Below are 17151 nucleotides of genomic sequence, written 5' to 3'. Positions count from 1 at the left end.
TTGTTGGACATTTGGGTTGGTTCCAAGTCTTTGCTATTGTGAATAGTGCCGCTATAAACATATGTGTGCATGTGTCTTTATAGCAGCATGATTTATAGTCCTTTGGGAATATACCCGGTAATGGGATTGCTGGGTCAAATGGTATTTCTAGTTCTAGATCCCTGAGGAATCACCACACTGACTTCCACAGTGGTTGGAAAACCTAGGCAGTACCATTCAGGACAGGCATGGGCAAGGACTTCATGTCTAAAACACCAAAAGCAATGGCAACAAAAGCCAAAATTGACAAATGGGATCTAATTAAACTAAAGCGCTTCTGCACAGCAAAAGAAACTACCATCAGAGTGAACAGGCAGCCTACAAAATGGGAGAAAATTTTCGCAACCTGCTCATCTGACACAGGGCTAATATCCAGAATCTACAATGAAGTCAAACAAATTTACAAGAAAAAAACAACCCCATCAAAAAGTGGGCGAAGGACATGAACAGACACTTCTCAAAAGAAGACATTTATGCAGCCAACAAACACATGAAAAAATGCTCATCATCCCTGGCCATCAGAGAAATGCAAATCAAAACCACAATGAGATACCATCTCACACCAGTTAGAATGGCCATCATTAAAAAGTCAGGAAACAACAGGTGCTGGAGAGGATGTGGAGAAATAGGAACACTTTTAAACTGTTGGTGGGACTGTGAACTGGCTTGTATGTTTTCTGATAGGAAGACCTATGTTAGCCTGATGAGGTTCCCTTCATAGGTGATATGACCCTTTTCTCTAGCTGCCTTTAAGATTTTTCTTTACATTGACCTTGGAAAGGCTGATGACTATTTGCCTTGGGGACGGTCAACTTGTGTAGTTTCTTGCAGGGAATCTCTGCATTTCTTGTATTTGCACATTCATTTCTCTAACGACATTGGGGAAATATTTGTGGGTTATATACTCAAATATGTTTTCCAAGTTTTCTGCTTTCTCTTAAGAACGCACAATGAGTCATAGATTTGGTTTTTTTACATAATCTCTTATTTCTCAGAGGCTTTGTTCATTTGTTAAAATTATTTTTTCTTTATTTTTATCTGACTGGGTTGATTTGAAGGAGTGATCTTCAGGGTCTGAAATTGTTTCTTCTGCTTGATCTAGTCTATTGTTAAGACTTCCAACTGTAATTTGAAATTCCTATGGTGGATTTCTCAATTCCAGAAGTTTAGTTTGTTTCTTTCTTACTATATCTTTGTTGTATTTCAAATTTTGGATTGCTTTTCTGACTTCCTTGGATTGGATTTCATCGTCCTCTTAGATCTCATTGAGCTTCTTTGCCATCCAGGTTCTGAATTTATGTCTTTAATTTCGCACGTTTCATCCTGGTTAGGGTCGATTGTTAGGGAGCTAGTGCAATCCTTTGGACATTACAAAACACTGACTTTTTGAATTCTTGTACTTCCTGCACTGATTCCTTCTCAGAAGGAGCTGGTGCTTCTTTTTCTTTTTGAATTTGCTGTTGTTTGGTTGGCACTTTTTATTTTTATATTCTTTTTTCCTTGAAGGTTTGACTATGGTATATGGTGTGTATAGTCAGTTGGCTTCGTTTCTGAGTACTTTCAAGATGGCCAAGACTTTGTATGGTTTCTTTGGTTGTAAATAGGTTCCTGTGGTGGGTTTCACAGGCTCTGAGTGTTGAAGCAATGTGGTTTTGTTTGGTGGTGTAATTCAGAGTGCAGTCCACTAGCTGACACTTAAGAGATAAGGGCTTGCAGATAGGATCTTAGTTCTGCTCTCCACTTTTGTATTTCACTGCATCCACTGTAGTGCTCTGGGGAGCAAAGGCAGGGGCGATATATGACTGCCTGTCTGGTTTCTGAGATTTGGTGGTAACTCATTCAACTACTGGTGCCTTTCCATTGTTTACCTTGTGGGTGGGGGGCAGGCTCTAATGGGCTGTGCTTCTGCCTCCCATAGAGCAGTCCAGGAGAGTCACGACTCCTTGGGAACCCACTTTTTCTCTGTATTTGCCAGAGTCAGAGCAAGTTGTGGGGTGTGTTCACTGGTGTTCTGGTGATGCAGTAGATGAAGGGCAGAGGATCCCTACCAGGGCAGTGGCACCATGTGTGCAACTGGTATATTTTCAGCCTGGCAGCCCAACAGGCTTCAGTTCTCCTGACCTGGTGGGTCTCCCGCCAGTGTCTGTACCAGGAGCAGGCCCAACCGGCTAAGCTTCTCCTAAGCCTTCTGCACCTAGATCACTGTTCTAGGCATTTGATGCCTTGGGACTCCCTGGGGAAGAAGCTGCAGCTGGCTGTCAGGCTGCATTCGTCCCGGACTGGTCTTATGAAAGGAGGGATGCCCAGCTCTGATGTCAGCACATGAGCCCATGCCACAGTCATGTCTGTGTTCTGAGATTGAGGGCTGCTTCCCCACTCAAGCTAAGGCCACAGATCTTCAGCTTGGTATCCCTGGGTGGTGTGGTCAAGTCCTGGGGAGTTGGGACCAGATCCAGGGGTTTGTTCTCTAGCCCCTGGATGTCAAGCAGCAGCTGTGCTGCAGGAGAGCAGACTGCTCCTAGGCCTCCAGCAAAACACTTAGATGGGGCAATGGAGGCTGTGCTGTGGGCACACTTCTGCAAGATTGTTCAGGCAGGCAGGCTTAGGAGGGGCCACAGGGTTACATGGATCAAATGCACCCCAGTCCTGTGGCAATGGTGGCCCTGCTGTCTTGCAGCCTAGCAGATAGCAGTAGTTTCAGCCACTCAGTACAGCATGGCAAGCCTTGAGGCGTGGACACCTATGGTCACATTTTGCTAGCTGCTCTGCATAGTGAAATATTTGGGGGTGCATGCAAGTTTGAGCTGTGCTTCTGCCTATTCTCTGGGTGGCTTCCCTGCCAGATCAGAGGTCTTTGGGGGTCTTGGGAAACCTGTAGCTGGGATCCCAGAGGTATGTGGTGGGAGTGTGGTGCCGAAATTCCTTCACTCACCGCTTCCTCAGATCTGGTTCGGTATAGGGGGCCGGTCCTAGTGCCTAGCGACTCTGATTGGCTTCCTAGCTTCCTCTGTCTTTAATCACAGTGTCCATCTCTTCTCTGTTGACTTGATGCTTTCTCACAAAATCTTTATTCAGACTGTGATGGTTTATTTGATATTTTGATTCCTCTTGGTGGACAGTTCCCGGCTGTTTCTAGTTAGACACTTGAAGATTTTAAAAATTCTTAAACAGATGGATAGATAATTTACCTTAACAGAAAGTTTATTATTGATGCTCTGTCAACAGGGCCTGTGTTCTGAATTGTATTTTTCAGAAGTGGTATTCACTGCAGTCCTCTGAGCTATTTATTTCTACTGCACATTGACCTTAACATCAACAGTGTACACTTGGGGGAAACACTATTTAGAATGGCATATAGTTTGTGGCAGTCAACAGAATCAGTATGTAACAGACCGATATGAGCTCTGAAATTCTGATTCTATCGTTAATCTTTAATAGCTTAATTTTCCAACTGCATTGAGCAAATTGGGCCTGACAAGCTTAATGAAAGACAGGAGTATTTTGTTGGGTATTCATTTAGTTCTTAGTTTTTTTTTTTTGAAAAATTAGTGGTATTTGTAAGGCTGGTGACTCTCCTCACATTTTCATATATTAATTGTGAAATCAAACATGTCTAGGAAAACCTGAAAATTTTGACTGAGTGTTTCTTCATTGAGCTTAAATGTAAATGAATACAGAGAATATAAAGAAAATTAATAGTGCAGGTGGTGTGATGCTGTGCTGATTTGCAAGTTTGTTTGTTGCTATTAAGATACTATGTAATGGCACAAGTCAAGTACTGATGGTCCACTTAACAGCATGAAAGTCAACACATAAGCAGTCATTATTGTGTAGCTAAAGGGAAACGATACAAACATATGGTTACGTAGGACATAGAAACAATTTTTGTTGTTAAAAAAAAAAATCTTTAACAATATGCATTTAATGAAATAAAGCTTATGCATAGCCTGTAACTCCCATCATGAACAAACGCGTTATTTTCAAGATTTGGATTTTAGCTACTGCTTGAGGATTGCTATGGGTTTCCCAGATATAGTCCAAAAATTTTCACTGCATTATAATTCACTTGTGAGTAAAGCTAAGTGTTATATTCTACATGCACATGCAGAACATTTTATCGCAAAATGTCCTACTGATTTAGTCTAAAATTTATCATCGAGGCTTTTTTTTTTTCTATTTCTTAGGCAGCCATATTATACTTTATTCAACTTTCTTCACTTTCATGCCTCAGGGATTTTGCACATGCTAGGTCTTTGAGAGTCATTAAGGGTGCTATGATCCCATTTTTTAAACAGTTAAAAACCATATAGACTGATTTAGATTAAATATAATTATTATGTTTTCAACAGAAATATTTGCAAAGGGAATTCAGTAGCTTTATTACAGTCTTCATACCACCAGCAAAGAGAATGTTAACATTATCCTGAAATCTTTAAACAAAAAAACCCAGCTGGCCGGGCTTGGTGGCTCAAGCCTGTAATCCCAGCACTTTGGGAGGCCGAGGCAGGCGGATCATAAGGCAGGAGATCGAGACCATCTTGGCTAACATGGTGAAACCCCGTCTCTACTAAAAATACACAAAAATTAGCTGGGCGTGGGGGCAGGCGCCTGTAGTCCCAGGTACTCGGGAGGCTGAGGCAGGAGAATGGCATGAACCCGGGAGGAGGAGCTTTCAGTGAGCCGAGATGATGCCACTGCACTCCAGCCTGGGCGACAGAGCGAGACTCTGCCTCAAAAAAAAAAAAAAAAAAAACAAACAAAAACCCAGCAAGACAAGAGTAATTGACATACATTAAGGATGTACAGAAATCTTGGTGGTAGTATTTGGAATTGAGATTCTTCCCTCTTATTTATGCCTTTATTTTTCCATCTGATTAACATATTTGTTAGGTACTTTGTTTCCACTAGTGGTACAGATACATCACGCAGCTCATTGTCTAGTGGGGATCCATAATATGATATCGGTTTGCCTCAAGTCTCAGTCTTCAGATCCTCGCTTCTTACTGAGTTGCATGATATTTGCGGCTGGAATTGTTCTAGAATTTTGCCTCAGTACCATGGTCATTTTATGGCTGTGACACTGAACTGATGTCTTTCAAACTCTGCCTTAATCATTATATTCCTTTTTATTGTTTCATATTTGTGTCTGTCTAGTTAGCTTTGGTAGAACTCCATCTCTAGCATCTGTTGTTGCCACTTCATTCCTTCTTTCCGCCTGGTTTTAATTTTTAGTGTCACCATTTAAAGTACATACATTCTTGATCCTAACATAGGACTGAATCTTGATTGCCAGCCCAGACTGCTCTTATACTTCTCTTCAACTGTTGCTGCCTATCTATGATCCTGCCAATTAATTACAATGAAGAACCATGTGATTTGTACCCTTACTTCATGACAAAGCACTTCACACGTGGTCGATACTAAATAAATGATACTGCATAGATAAATAAATCTTTCTTTGCAAATAGGAACTCAAATTTTGTCTTTAGCCTTTCAAAATGTTAAGTATATCAGAAGAAAATTGTTTTCCCTGCTAACATTTGTTTGCAATTAAAACCACATGCACAGAGGGATTATAGAACTATATAATGAGAATGTGTTTTAATATGTCAAACTTCATCTAATACAGTTAATTGTTCTCTGAGTATCAAGAAGAAATATTACATCAGAAGAGAAAGGATAAGAACAAAAAGAGAAGAATCAGTCCTCCCACAGAGAAAGGGATAAACTACCTGTTAACTTTTTCATATTCTTTAATTTTTTTCCTGTTAGGAAAATTGTGTAGTACATTGTAAAGAGTCCTATGGTCTTAAGAAAACCAAGGATATTATTTTCATCTTGTCAATAAAGTTGAGTACAATTATATTAAAGATATTCATAATTATATACATTCAGGATTGAAAAAGCATTTCTCATTTATAACTCTACAATTTCAAAATAAGATGTACATTTCAATAACTCGGAAAAATTCTTTTCAGTGCAGGTTTATCAAGCATCATTAGGTTTTGATTCCATATAATGATAGTCCATGACTTTAGTAAGTTTTTCGTAGCCTTATCTGAAATAAAAATTCAAAAACTAACACTTCAGTATTCTTTTTTTTTTTTTTAACTTCTAGGCTCAAGGGTACATGTGCAGATCTGTTATATAGCTAAATTGTGTGTCACAGGGGTTTGATGTACAGATTATTTCATTGGCCAGGTAATCAGCATAGTACCCGATGGGTAGTTTTATGATCCTCACCCTCAAGTATGCCCTAGTATCTGTTGTTTTTGTCTTTTGTCTTTTGTTTTTGTTTGAAATAGAAATTTATTCTCAGAATAACGCACAAAAGCACAGGTTGAGGCTAATGTTAGGAGATTGCCCTCCCTTCCATTTCCTCCTTCACCTTTCCTCTCTGTATGCCAGGGAGGACACAGTTGAAGGAAACGTGCAATCAGAAACAACGATCAGCTCTAAACACAAAAATGTTTGGTCCAAAAGAACTCAGCGTAATTAATCCAGTTACTTTGTAAGACTTCACTGGGTAGGATTAAGATACTGCAGATGTAGTGTTTCCAAGAGCGGTTTGTCAGTGCACCAGGGGTCGCCTGCTTGAGGGAGTTGAGGACTGAGTGCATGCAGGAGACCTCTTTGGCCTGCTTGCTGACTTGGGGTTATAGTCACACAACCAGGCCACCTGTTGCCACCCAGTGCTGGGGGATGACTCGTCAATGTCATTTACAAAATCTTCTGCCCTGTTGTTTGCCTTTCTTTTCTGTAGCTGCTCGTCTTGTCTTGCACACCACTCTGCTAGCTCATTTATCCCTTTTTCTTTCCACTCTGCTTCTTGCTTCTGAGAATAGGCAGCAAGGGCTTCTGAGCATTCCATTTTCTCTTCTTTCCATCTGCAGATATTTTCAGGCTGTGATTGGAATCGATCCACTTGTGAAATAGCTGCATAATTGTCTCTTGGACCATTACTTTCCTGGTAGTAGTCACCATCATCACTCCATCAACAGCACCTGGACTCCCAGCTGTTCACCTTGTGGCTGGGGCCTGGGGGTGACACCATCCAGGATGTCGAAGGCGACCTTGTTGTTCTTGATACCCGTAGTCTTGCTCTCTTGCTGTGCCAAGAAGGCCGCAGCTGGGTCTTCTTCACTGGCGCCAGCCACTCCGTTCCCCAGGACAGGATCCCCAGGGGTGCCAGCGGGGACACCGAATGGATCTCGCTCAGCCATGTCGTGCAATTTAATGACACAGACACCAACGCACCAACACCATGCCTGGCAATCGTGGCTGTGGTAGCAACTGGGAGATGTTGTTCCTTTCTTTGTGTCTATATGTACTCAGTGTTTACCACCCACTTATAAGTGAGAACATGGCTCTATTTGGTTTTCTGTTCCTGTGTTAGTTTGTTTAGGATAATGACATCCAATTCCATTCATGTTTCTGCAAAGCACATGATCTCATTCTTTTTTATGGCTGCTTAATAGTCCATGGTGTGTGTGTGTATATATATATAAATATACATATATATATATATGCGCCACATTTTCTATATCTGTTCTACCATTGATGGACATTTAGGTTAATTCTATTTCTTTGCTCCTGTGAATAGTGCTGTGATGCACATACACATCTGTGTGTCTTTATGGTAGAACAATTTATATTTTTTGGGGTGTATACACAATAATGGGATTGCTGGGTCAAATGGTAATTAACTCTGTTTTAAGCTCTTTGAGAAATCGCCAGACTGCCTTCCACATTGGCAGAACTAATTTACACTCCTGCTAGCAGTGTATAAACTTTCTTCTTTTCCACAGTCTCACCAAAATCTATTATTTTATGTCTTTTTAATAGCCATTCTGATTGGTGTGAGGTAGTATCTCATTGTGGTTTTGATTTGCATTTGTGTAATGATTAACAATCTTGAGCATTTCTTATGCGGTGGGCAACGTGTATGTTTGCTTTTGAAAAGTGTCGGTTCATGTCCTTTGCCCACTTTTAAAGGAAGTTTTTTTTTTTTTGCTTATTTAAGTTTCTTACAAATTCTGAATATTAGACGTTTGTCAAATGCATAATTTGCAGCCACCTTCTCCTATTCTGTAGGTTGTCTGTTTATGCTGTTGATAACTTCTTCTGGTGTGCAGAAACTCTTTAATTTAATTATGTCCCATTTGTCAATTTTTCTTTTTCTTGCAGTTGCTTTGAGTGTCTTCATCATGAAATCTTTGCCAGATCCCATCTCCAGAATGGTATTTCCTGGGTTATCTTCTAGGAGTTTTATGGTTTGGGTTTTACATTTAAGCATTTCATGCATCTTAAGTTGATTTTTATGTACGGTGTAAGGAAGTGATCCAGTTTCAGTCATCTGCATATGGCTAGCAGGTTATCCCAGCACGACTTACCAAATAGGGAATCCTTTCCCCATTGTTTGTTTTTGTCAGGTTTGTCAAAGATCAGATAGTTGTAGGTGTGCCGCATTACTTCTGTGCTCCTTATTCTGTTCCATTGGTCTGTGTCTGTATTTGTGCCAGTACAATGGTATTGTGATTGCTGTAACATTGCAATATAGTTTGAAGTCTGGTAATGCCAAATGCTTCCAGCTTTGCCCATTTTGCTTAGGAGTGCCTTGGCTATTCAGGCTATTTTTTGGTTCCATATGAACTTTAAAATAGTTTTTTCCTAATTCTGTGAAGAATGTCCTTGGTAGTTTGATAGAAATATCACTGAATTTGTGGATTGCTTTGGGCAGTGTGGCCGTTTTAACTATAGTGATTCTTCATAATCATGAACATGGAATGTTTTTCCATTTGTTTGTATCATCTCTAATTTCTTTGAAAAGCATTGTATAATTATGAAATATTTCAGAGATCTTTTACCTCCTTGGTTATCTGTATTCTTAAGTATTTTATTCTTTTTATGGCAGTTGTGAATGGGATTTCATTCTTCATTTGGCTTTCACCTTGGATGTTGTTGGTGTCTAGGAAAGCTATTGATTTTTCTGCATTGATTTACTATCCTAAAACTTTGCTGAAGTTGTTTAGCAGATCAAGGAGCTTTTCGACAGAGACTGTGGGGTTTTCTAGGTAGAGAGTTAAGTTCCCAGCAAACATAGATAGTTTGACTTCCTCTCTTTTTATTTTGATGCCTTTTATTTCATTCTCTTGCCAGATTTCTCTGGCTAGGACTTAACAGTACCATGTTGCATTGGAGTGGTAAGAGAAGGCATCTTCATCTTCTTCACCTTTCAAGGGGAATGTTTCCAGCTTTGCCCATTCACTATGATGTTGGTGGTGGGTTTTTCATAGAGGGCTCTAATTTTTTTGAAATATGTTCCTTCAGTGTCTAGTTTGTTGAGGGTTTTTAACATGAAGGAATATTGAATTTTTTTTGAAAGCCTTTCCTGTATGAAGATGATCAGGTAGTTTTTGTTTTTGTTTGGTTTTCGTTTTGAGACAGAGTCTCACTCTGTTGCCTAGGCTGGAGTGCAGTGGTGTGATCTTGGCTCTTTGCAACCTCTGCCTCCTGGGTTCAAACGATTCTCTTGCCTCAGCCTCCCAAGTAACTGGGATTACAGGCGCTTGCCACCATGCCCGGCTAATTTTTGTATTTTTAGTAGAGACAAGGTCTCACCATGTTGGCCAGGCTGGTCTTGAACTCTTGGCCTCAAGTGATCCACCCACCACGGCTTCCCAAAGTGCTGGGATTATAGTCGTGAGCCACCACACCTGGCACATGTGGTTTGTTTTATTAGTTCTGTTATGTTATGCATCACATTTTATTGATGTGTGTATGTTGAACCAACATTGCATCCCAGGGATAAAGGCTATTTGATCATGGCGGATTAACTTTTTGATGTACTGCTGGATTTAATTTGCTAGTATTCTGTTGAGGATTTTTGGATCCATGTTCATAAAAAATACTGGCCTACTGTTTTCTTGTTTTGTTGTTTCTCTGTCAGTTTTCGGTATCAGGATGATGCTAGCCTCACAGAATGAGTTTGGGAGGAGACCCCCCTCTTTTTTTTTTTTTTTTTTTTTTGCAATAGTTTCAGTGGGAATGGTACCAGCTCTTCTTTAAACATCTGGTAGAATTTGCCTTTGAATCCATCTGGTCCTGGGCTTTTTCTTGTTGTTAGGCTTGTTATTACTTATTCAATTTCAGAACTTATTGGTCAGTTCAGGGATTCAGTTTCTTCCTGGTTCAGTCATGGGGGGTTGTATGTTTCCAGGAATTTATCTCTTTCTTCTAGGTTTTCTAGCTTGTGTGCATAGAGGTGTTTGTAGTAGTTTCTGAGGGCTTTTTTTTTTAATATTTACATGGAGTCAGTGGTAGCACCCCCTTTGTCATTTCTGATTGAGTTTATTTGGATATTGTCTCTTATTTTAGTCGTCTAGCTAGTGGTCAATTTACTACTTTTCCACTATTGGACTGTGTGGTTATGTCAGTTTCTTCATAGGTCTCTAAGAACATGTTTTATGAATCTTTGTGTTCCTCTATTGGGTGCATATATATTTAAGATAGGTCGTGTCGTTGAATTGAGCCCTTTACCACTATGTAAAGGGCTTGTCTTTCTTGGTCTTTGCTGCTTTAAAGACTGTTTTGTCAGGAATTAGAATACCAACCTCTGCTTTCTTCTGTTTTCCCTTTGCTTGGTAGATTTTCCTCCATCTCTTCACATTGAGCCTATAGATGTCATTGTGTGTGAGATGGATCTGTTGAAGACAGCTTACCATTGGTGCTTGATTCTTTATTTAACTTGCTACTTTGTGCCTTTTAATTTGGGCATTTAGCCTGTTTACATTCAAGGTTGATACTGATATGTGTGGATTTGATCCTGTCATCCTACTGTTAGCTGGTTATTATGTAGACTTGTTTGTGTGGTTGCTTTACAGTGTCACTGATGTATGTATTTAAGTATATTTTTATAGTGGCCAGTAACAGTCTTTTCTTTCCACATTTAGTACTCCCTTCAGAACCTCTATTAAGGTGGTTCTGGTGGTCACAAATTCCCTTTCAGAAAAGGATGTCTTACTTATTTGCTTATGAAGCTGAAGTTGGCTGGATATAAAATTCTTGGTTGAAAGTTTTCTTTTTTTTTAAAGAATTCTGAATATAGGTTGAATCTCTCCTGGCTTGTAGGGTTTCTGCTGTTTTAAGCCTTATTGGGGGCTCCCTTTATAGGTGATCTGGCCCTTTTCTCTAGCTGCCTTAACTTTTTTTTCCTTCCATTTTGACCTTAGAGAATCTCATGTGTCTTGGGATGGTCATCTTGTATAGCAGTTCACAGGGGTTGTCTGAATTTCCTGACTGACTCTGAATGTTGGCCTCTCTAGCAGGCTTGGGGAAATTTTCACGGATGATATCCTGAAATACACTTTCCAAGTTGCTTGATTTCTCTCCCTTGCAGGGACACCAATGAGTCGTAGATTTGGTTCCCTTTACGTAATCCCATATTTTACATAGGTTCTGTTCATTCTTTATTGTTTTTTCTTGATTTCTGAATGAGTTATTTCAAAGAGCCAGTCTTTGACCTCTGAGATTCCTTCCTCAGCTTGCTCAATTCTGCTGTTGATACTTGCGATTATATTCTGAAATTCTTTGAGTTTTTTCAGCTCTATCAGCTCAGTTTAGTTCTTTGTTGAAATAGCCATTTTGTCTTTCATCTCTTGTAGAATTTTATTGTATTCCTTAGAATCCTTGGACTAGGTTTCAACTTTCTCTTGAATCCTGGTAATCTTTGTTTCTATCCATATTCTGAATTGTATTTCTGTTATTTTAGCCTGGTTAAGAACCATGTTGGCTGGGCACAGTGGCTCATGCCTGTAATTCTAGCACTTTGGGAGGATGAGGCGGGCAGATCACCTGAGGTCAGGAGTTTGAGACCAGCCTGGCCAACATGGTGAAACGCTGTCTCTACTAAAAATACAAAATTAGCCAAGCATGGTGGCGTGCGCTGGTAATCCCAGCCACTCAGGAGGCTGAGGGAGGAAAATCACTTGAACCTGGGAGGCTGCAGTGAGCTGAGATCACACCATTGCACTCCAGCGTGGGCAACAAGACGGAAACTCCATCCAAAAAAAAAAAAAAATGATTGCTGGGGAACTAGTGTGGCCATTTGGAGGTAAGAAGACACTCTGGCTTTTTGAATTGCCAGAGTTCTTGCACTAGTTTGTTTTTATCTTCACGGGCTGATGTCCTTTTAATCTTTGAAGTTGCCATCCTTTGGTTGAGTTTTTTTTCTTTTATCCTCTTTGACATCCTTGGGGCCTTGATTATGGTATAAGGTGGGCATGGTTGACTGGCTTTGTCTCTGGAAGATTTTGTGGGGCCATGGCTTAGCCCAGGACTCCCGAGCTGCGTGCCTTAACTCTGGGGGGCTGGTTTCAGGCCCTAGCATTGTTCTGTGGTCCCTCCTGATTACTGGAGGGGTTGAGTTGTTCCCAGATCGCTGGTCACAACACTCCCATGAGTGGTGTCAGCCAAAATGCTTCATAGGAAGGTGGCAGTGAGATGTGTGCTGGTTCACTTATGCCAGCAGCAGCAGCAGCCTGGCAGGGTGCATGCTCATTGCCCAAGCTGAGGTATTGGGTGTGCTGGTGTGCTGGCATCCAAGCATGTGTTTGCACCATTGCCAGTGTCATAGCAGGGGCAGAGATTGTTTGGGCATGTGCCCTCCATTCACACTGGCAGCAGTGGCAGCGCAGCAGTGGCAGCGCAGTGTTCAGGGAGAGGCCACTAGTGTCAGTGCAGTGGTGGTGTCAGTGGAAAGATTGGGCACAGGAGGGCATACAGTTAGCACCCGCTGATATGGTTTGGTTGTGTCCCCACCTAAAGCTCATCTTGAATTTTAACTCCCACAGTTCCCACGTCATGGGAGGGAGCCAGTGGGAGGTAACTGAATCATGGGGGAAGGTCTTTATCATGCTGTTCTCATGATAGTGAATAAGTCTTATGAGATCTGATGGTTTTATAAAGAGGAGTTCCCCTGTATTAACTCTCTCTTGCCACCACCCATGTAAAACGTGACTTGTTCCTCCTTGTCCTCTGCCATGATTGTGAGGCCTCGCCAGCCACATGGAACTGTAAGTCCATTAAACCTCTTTTTTCTTCCCAGTCTTGGGTGTGTCTTTATCAGCAGTGTGAAAACGGACTAATACAGTAAATTGGTACCGGTGGAGTGGGGTGATGCTGAAAAGCTACCCAAAAATGTGGAACTGACTTTGGAACTTGGTAACAGGCAGAGTCTGGAAAAGTTTGGGGGCTTTAGAAGAAGACAGGAAGATGTGGGAAAGTTTGTAACTCCCTAGAGACTTGTTGAATGGCTTTGATCAAAACGCTGATAATGATATGAACAATGAAATCCAGACTAAGGTCGTCTCAGATGGAGATGAGGAACATGTCGGGAACTGGAGCAAAGGTGACTCTTGTTATGTTTTAGCAAAGAGACTGGTGGCATTTTGCCCCTGCCCTAGAGATTTCTGGAACTTTGAACTCAAGAGAGATGATTTAGGGTATGTGGTGGAAGACACTTCTAAGCAGCAGAGCATTCAAGAAGTGAGGTGGGTGCTGTTAAATGCTTTCAGTTTTATAAGGGAAGCAGAGCATAAAAGTTCAGAAAATTTGCAGCCTAACAACGAGATAGAAAATAAAAACCCATTTTCTGAGGAGAAATTCAAGCTGGCTGTGGAAATTTGCATAAGTACTGAGGAGCTGAATGTTAATCCCCAAGACAATGGGGAAAATGTCTCCAGGGCATGTTAAAAGTCTTCAGGGCAGCCTTTCCCATCACAGGCCCAGAGGCCTAGGAGGCAAAAATAGCTTTGTGGGCTGGACTCAGGGTCCTCGTGCTGTGTGCAGCCTAGAGACTTGGTGCCTTGCATCCTTGTCGCTCCAGCTGTGACTAAAAGGGGCCAAGGTACAGCTTGGGATGTGGATTCCGAGGGCACAAGCTCCAGGCCTTGGCAGATTCCATGTGGTTCCTGTGAGTACACAGTCAAGAATTGAAGTTTGGGAACCTCTGCATAGATTTCAGAGGATGTATGGAAACACCTGGATGTCGAAGCAGAAGTTTGATGCAGGGGTGGGGCACTCATGAAGAACCTCTGTTAGAGCAATGTGGAAGGGAAATGTGGGGTCAAAGCCCTCAAACATAGTCCCTACTGGGACACTGCCTCGTAGAGCTGTGAGAAGAGGGCCACCATCCTCCAGACCCCAGAATGGTAGACCACTCACAGCTTACACTGTGTGCCTGGATCTCTGCATCCCTGGTATGAAACCCACTTGATCATCTGTTCAGGTGGATTATCTGTTTGATATGTTGTTGGGTTCAGTTAGCTAGCATCTTGTTAAAGATTTTAGCACCTATGCTCATCAGGGATATCGGTCTGTAGTTTTCTTTTTTGGTTATGTCTTTTCCTGGTTTTGGTATTAGGGTGATACTGGCTTCATAGAATGATTTAGGGAGGGTTCCTTCTTTCTCTGTCTTGTGGTGTAGTGTCCCTAGAATTGGCACCAATTCTTCTTTGAATGTCTGGTAGAATTCTGCTGTGAATGTAGCTGGTCCTGGACTTTTTTTTTGTTGGTAATTTTTAAATTACCATTTCAGTCTTGCTGCTTGTTATTGGTCTGCTGAGGGTATCAAACAAGCTAGGAGAGTTGTGTCTTGCCAGGAATTTTAACCATCTCTCTAGGTTTTCTAGTTTAGGCACGTAAAGGTGTTCATAGTAGCCTTGAATGATATTCTGTATTTCAGTGGTGTCACCTGTAATATGTCCCTTTTCATTTCTTATTGAGCTTGTTTGGATTTTGTCTTTATTTTTTTTTTGGTTAATCTTGCTTATGGTCTATCAGTTTTATTTATATTTTCAAAGAACCAGCTTTTTGTTTCATTTATCTTTTGTATTTGTTTTTGTTTCACTTTCATTTAGTTCTGCTCTGATCTTGGTTATTTCCTTTCTTCTGCTGAGTTTGGGTTTGGTTTGTTCTCGTTTCTCTAGTTCCTTGAACTGCGACCTTAGATGGTCTGTTAATGCTCATTCAGACTTTTTGATACAGGTGTTTAGGGCTACGAACTTTCCTCGTTGCACAGCCTTTGCTGTATACCAGAGGTTTTGATAGATTTTGGCCGTCTTTGTGAGGGTGCCAAGTGCTGGGGGGTCTAGTTGGCTATCTTGCTACAACTTTCTCAAATGCAAATATCTTGACCACAGAATCAGAATTTTTTTCATCTTTATCATCATCTCTATAAGGCTGCACATACCTGTTGAATGAATGAATGAATGAGCCAAAGAAAATGCATATAAAATGACCAGACCTAATGGGTTATGTACATTTTATTATCTGTTTAGGTCATAATACTGCCTGTGTTTTCCTATGTATTTATAAAATGTAAAGGATTTTGTTTTTGTTGGCCTGTTTTTGGAGTAACCTGAGAAATTGTTTTACATTTATTTCGATTTACGCAGTAACTAGCAGACTTTACTATATATAATGCAAAGATTATTATTTGTGAAATTATTTCTAGCCATCTAACAATATCAGTATTTAGTCTAGTTAATAAATTACCTGTACAGATTATACCAGAGTTTAATATCTTTGAAAAGTTTTGGACTTATCCAAAATATATTTAATTTGGTTTACCCCAAACTGTGTGTTGAAACACAAAGTTAATATACACCATACAAATTTAAAAACAATTTAAAATATTGCTTTTCTTTACTAAAACTTTTCTATTTTATCCCTTAAAATGAAACTTAAAAAATACTGTTGAAGTTTATAATATTCAAAGTAAGCCCTGTTCCTAAAATGAATTTTATAATAGATGCCTATCTAGCAAAGCTGCTGTGTTAATAATGCAAAAATGCTGTAATTCTCTCCCAAAGAAGCAATTACTGTGAAAAGCAACATTTTATTTCTGCCAAGAAAAAAAATTATTGTGTTCTACATCAAATTCTGCAAGAATCAGTTAAAAAATCTATAAGTTAGGACTTTACAATTTCTTTCACTAAACGTATGAAAACAATTATGAAATAAGTGTTAACTATATATTGTGTCTGAGATTTGATTTTCAGTTTATATACTTACTTAAATCCTTAAGTTATAATTTTAGGTTCAAAATATAAACTCAACTTCAACCTCAGGAATGCTTTTCCCATTATATGAGACTGCCTCAAACCTCATTTATGGTTTAGAAATGTCTTTATTATGTTATCAAGATAATCTCTATGGCACCTAAATTGTTTATACTATTATATCTCAGAATATTTGCTATTAGGTAATTAGAGTATCTGACAATATTAGATATTTAAGATATTTTTTCTGTACCATTCTCATTACTAGGTGAAAATGAAATGTTTTTTACATATTTGACTTTGATACATCTTCATTATGCTCTTTTATTGCTTATAAATAGAAATTGTTATTTTTCTCCAGTTTGCTTATCAGTAAGTTAACATATTAAGCTCTGGAAGCATTGACGATTCTCTTTTATTCGTTGTTTTTTTTTTTTTTTTTGAGACAGGGTCTCCTCCTGTGGCCCAGGCTGGACTTCAGTGGTGTGATCACAGCCCACTTTTAACTTCAAAATCCTAGGCTCAAGCCATCCTCCTACCTCAGCCTCCTTAGTAGCTGGCACTACAGGTGCATGCCACTGCGCCCAACTAATTTTTAAAATTTTCTGTAGAGACAGAGTCTTGCTATGTCATCTAGGCTGGTCTTGGACTCCTATTCCAGCACTGGCCTGCCAAAGTGCCGGGGTTACAGGGGTGAGCCAACCATGCACAGCCATCTTCAGCCTATTTTAAATGAACAATTTTTTAAAAATACACTGTAAATATAACTAGCAATCATTTAACTGTAACAACTATTCAGTGAATTGTAATGTATATTTCATTACTGGTTATTAAGTCATTACTAAAGGGATTCTCATTTTAGAAAAAGTGTTTGTCATTTTCTCCTAGCACTTTCATTCACCATAGTTCCCGAAACTTTCAAACTTTTAGACTGTACTCTCTCACCACTGTTCTTGCTCTGTCTGTACTATTTCATTGATGGTAGTGAAACAGACTACTTGGATTTTAGTGTCCAGCTGTCAGTATTCAAAATCTACCATAAAACCTAGCA

The 17151-nt window shown here is 40.0% G+C and overlaps 1 protein-coding gene and 1 pseudogene across 3 annotated transcripts in view; one reads left to right on the top strand and one right to left on the bottom strand.

Moving 5' to 3' along the window:
* Positions 1-17151, top strand: part of TUSC3 (tumor suppressor candidate 3) — a 236351-nt gene that overhangs the window by 152750 nt on the left and 66450 nt on the right. The window lies entirely within an intron of this gene.
* Positions 6334-7285, bottom strand: LOC100601555 (annotated as a pseudogene).

Source organism: Nomascus leucogenys, chromosome 4 (genome assembly GCF_006542625.1).
Source record: "Nomascus leucogenys isolate Asia chromosome 4, Asia_NLE_v1, whole genome shotgun sequence".
Taxonomy (NCBI): Eukaryota; Metazoa; Chordata; class Mammalia; order Primates; family Hylobatidae; genus Nomascus; species Nomascus leucogenys.
Note: the sequence above shows the minus strand (reverse complement) of the source record. Positions and strands in the feature narration are given on the sequence as shown.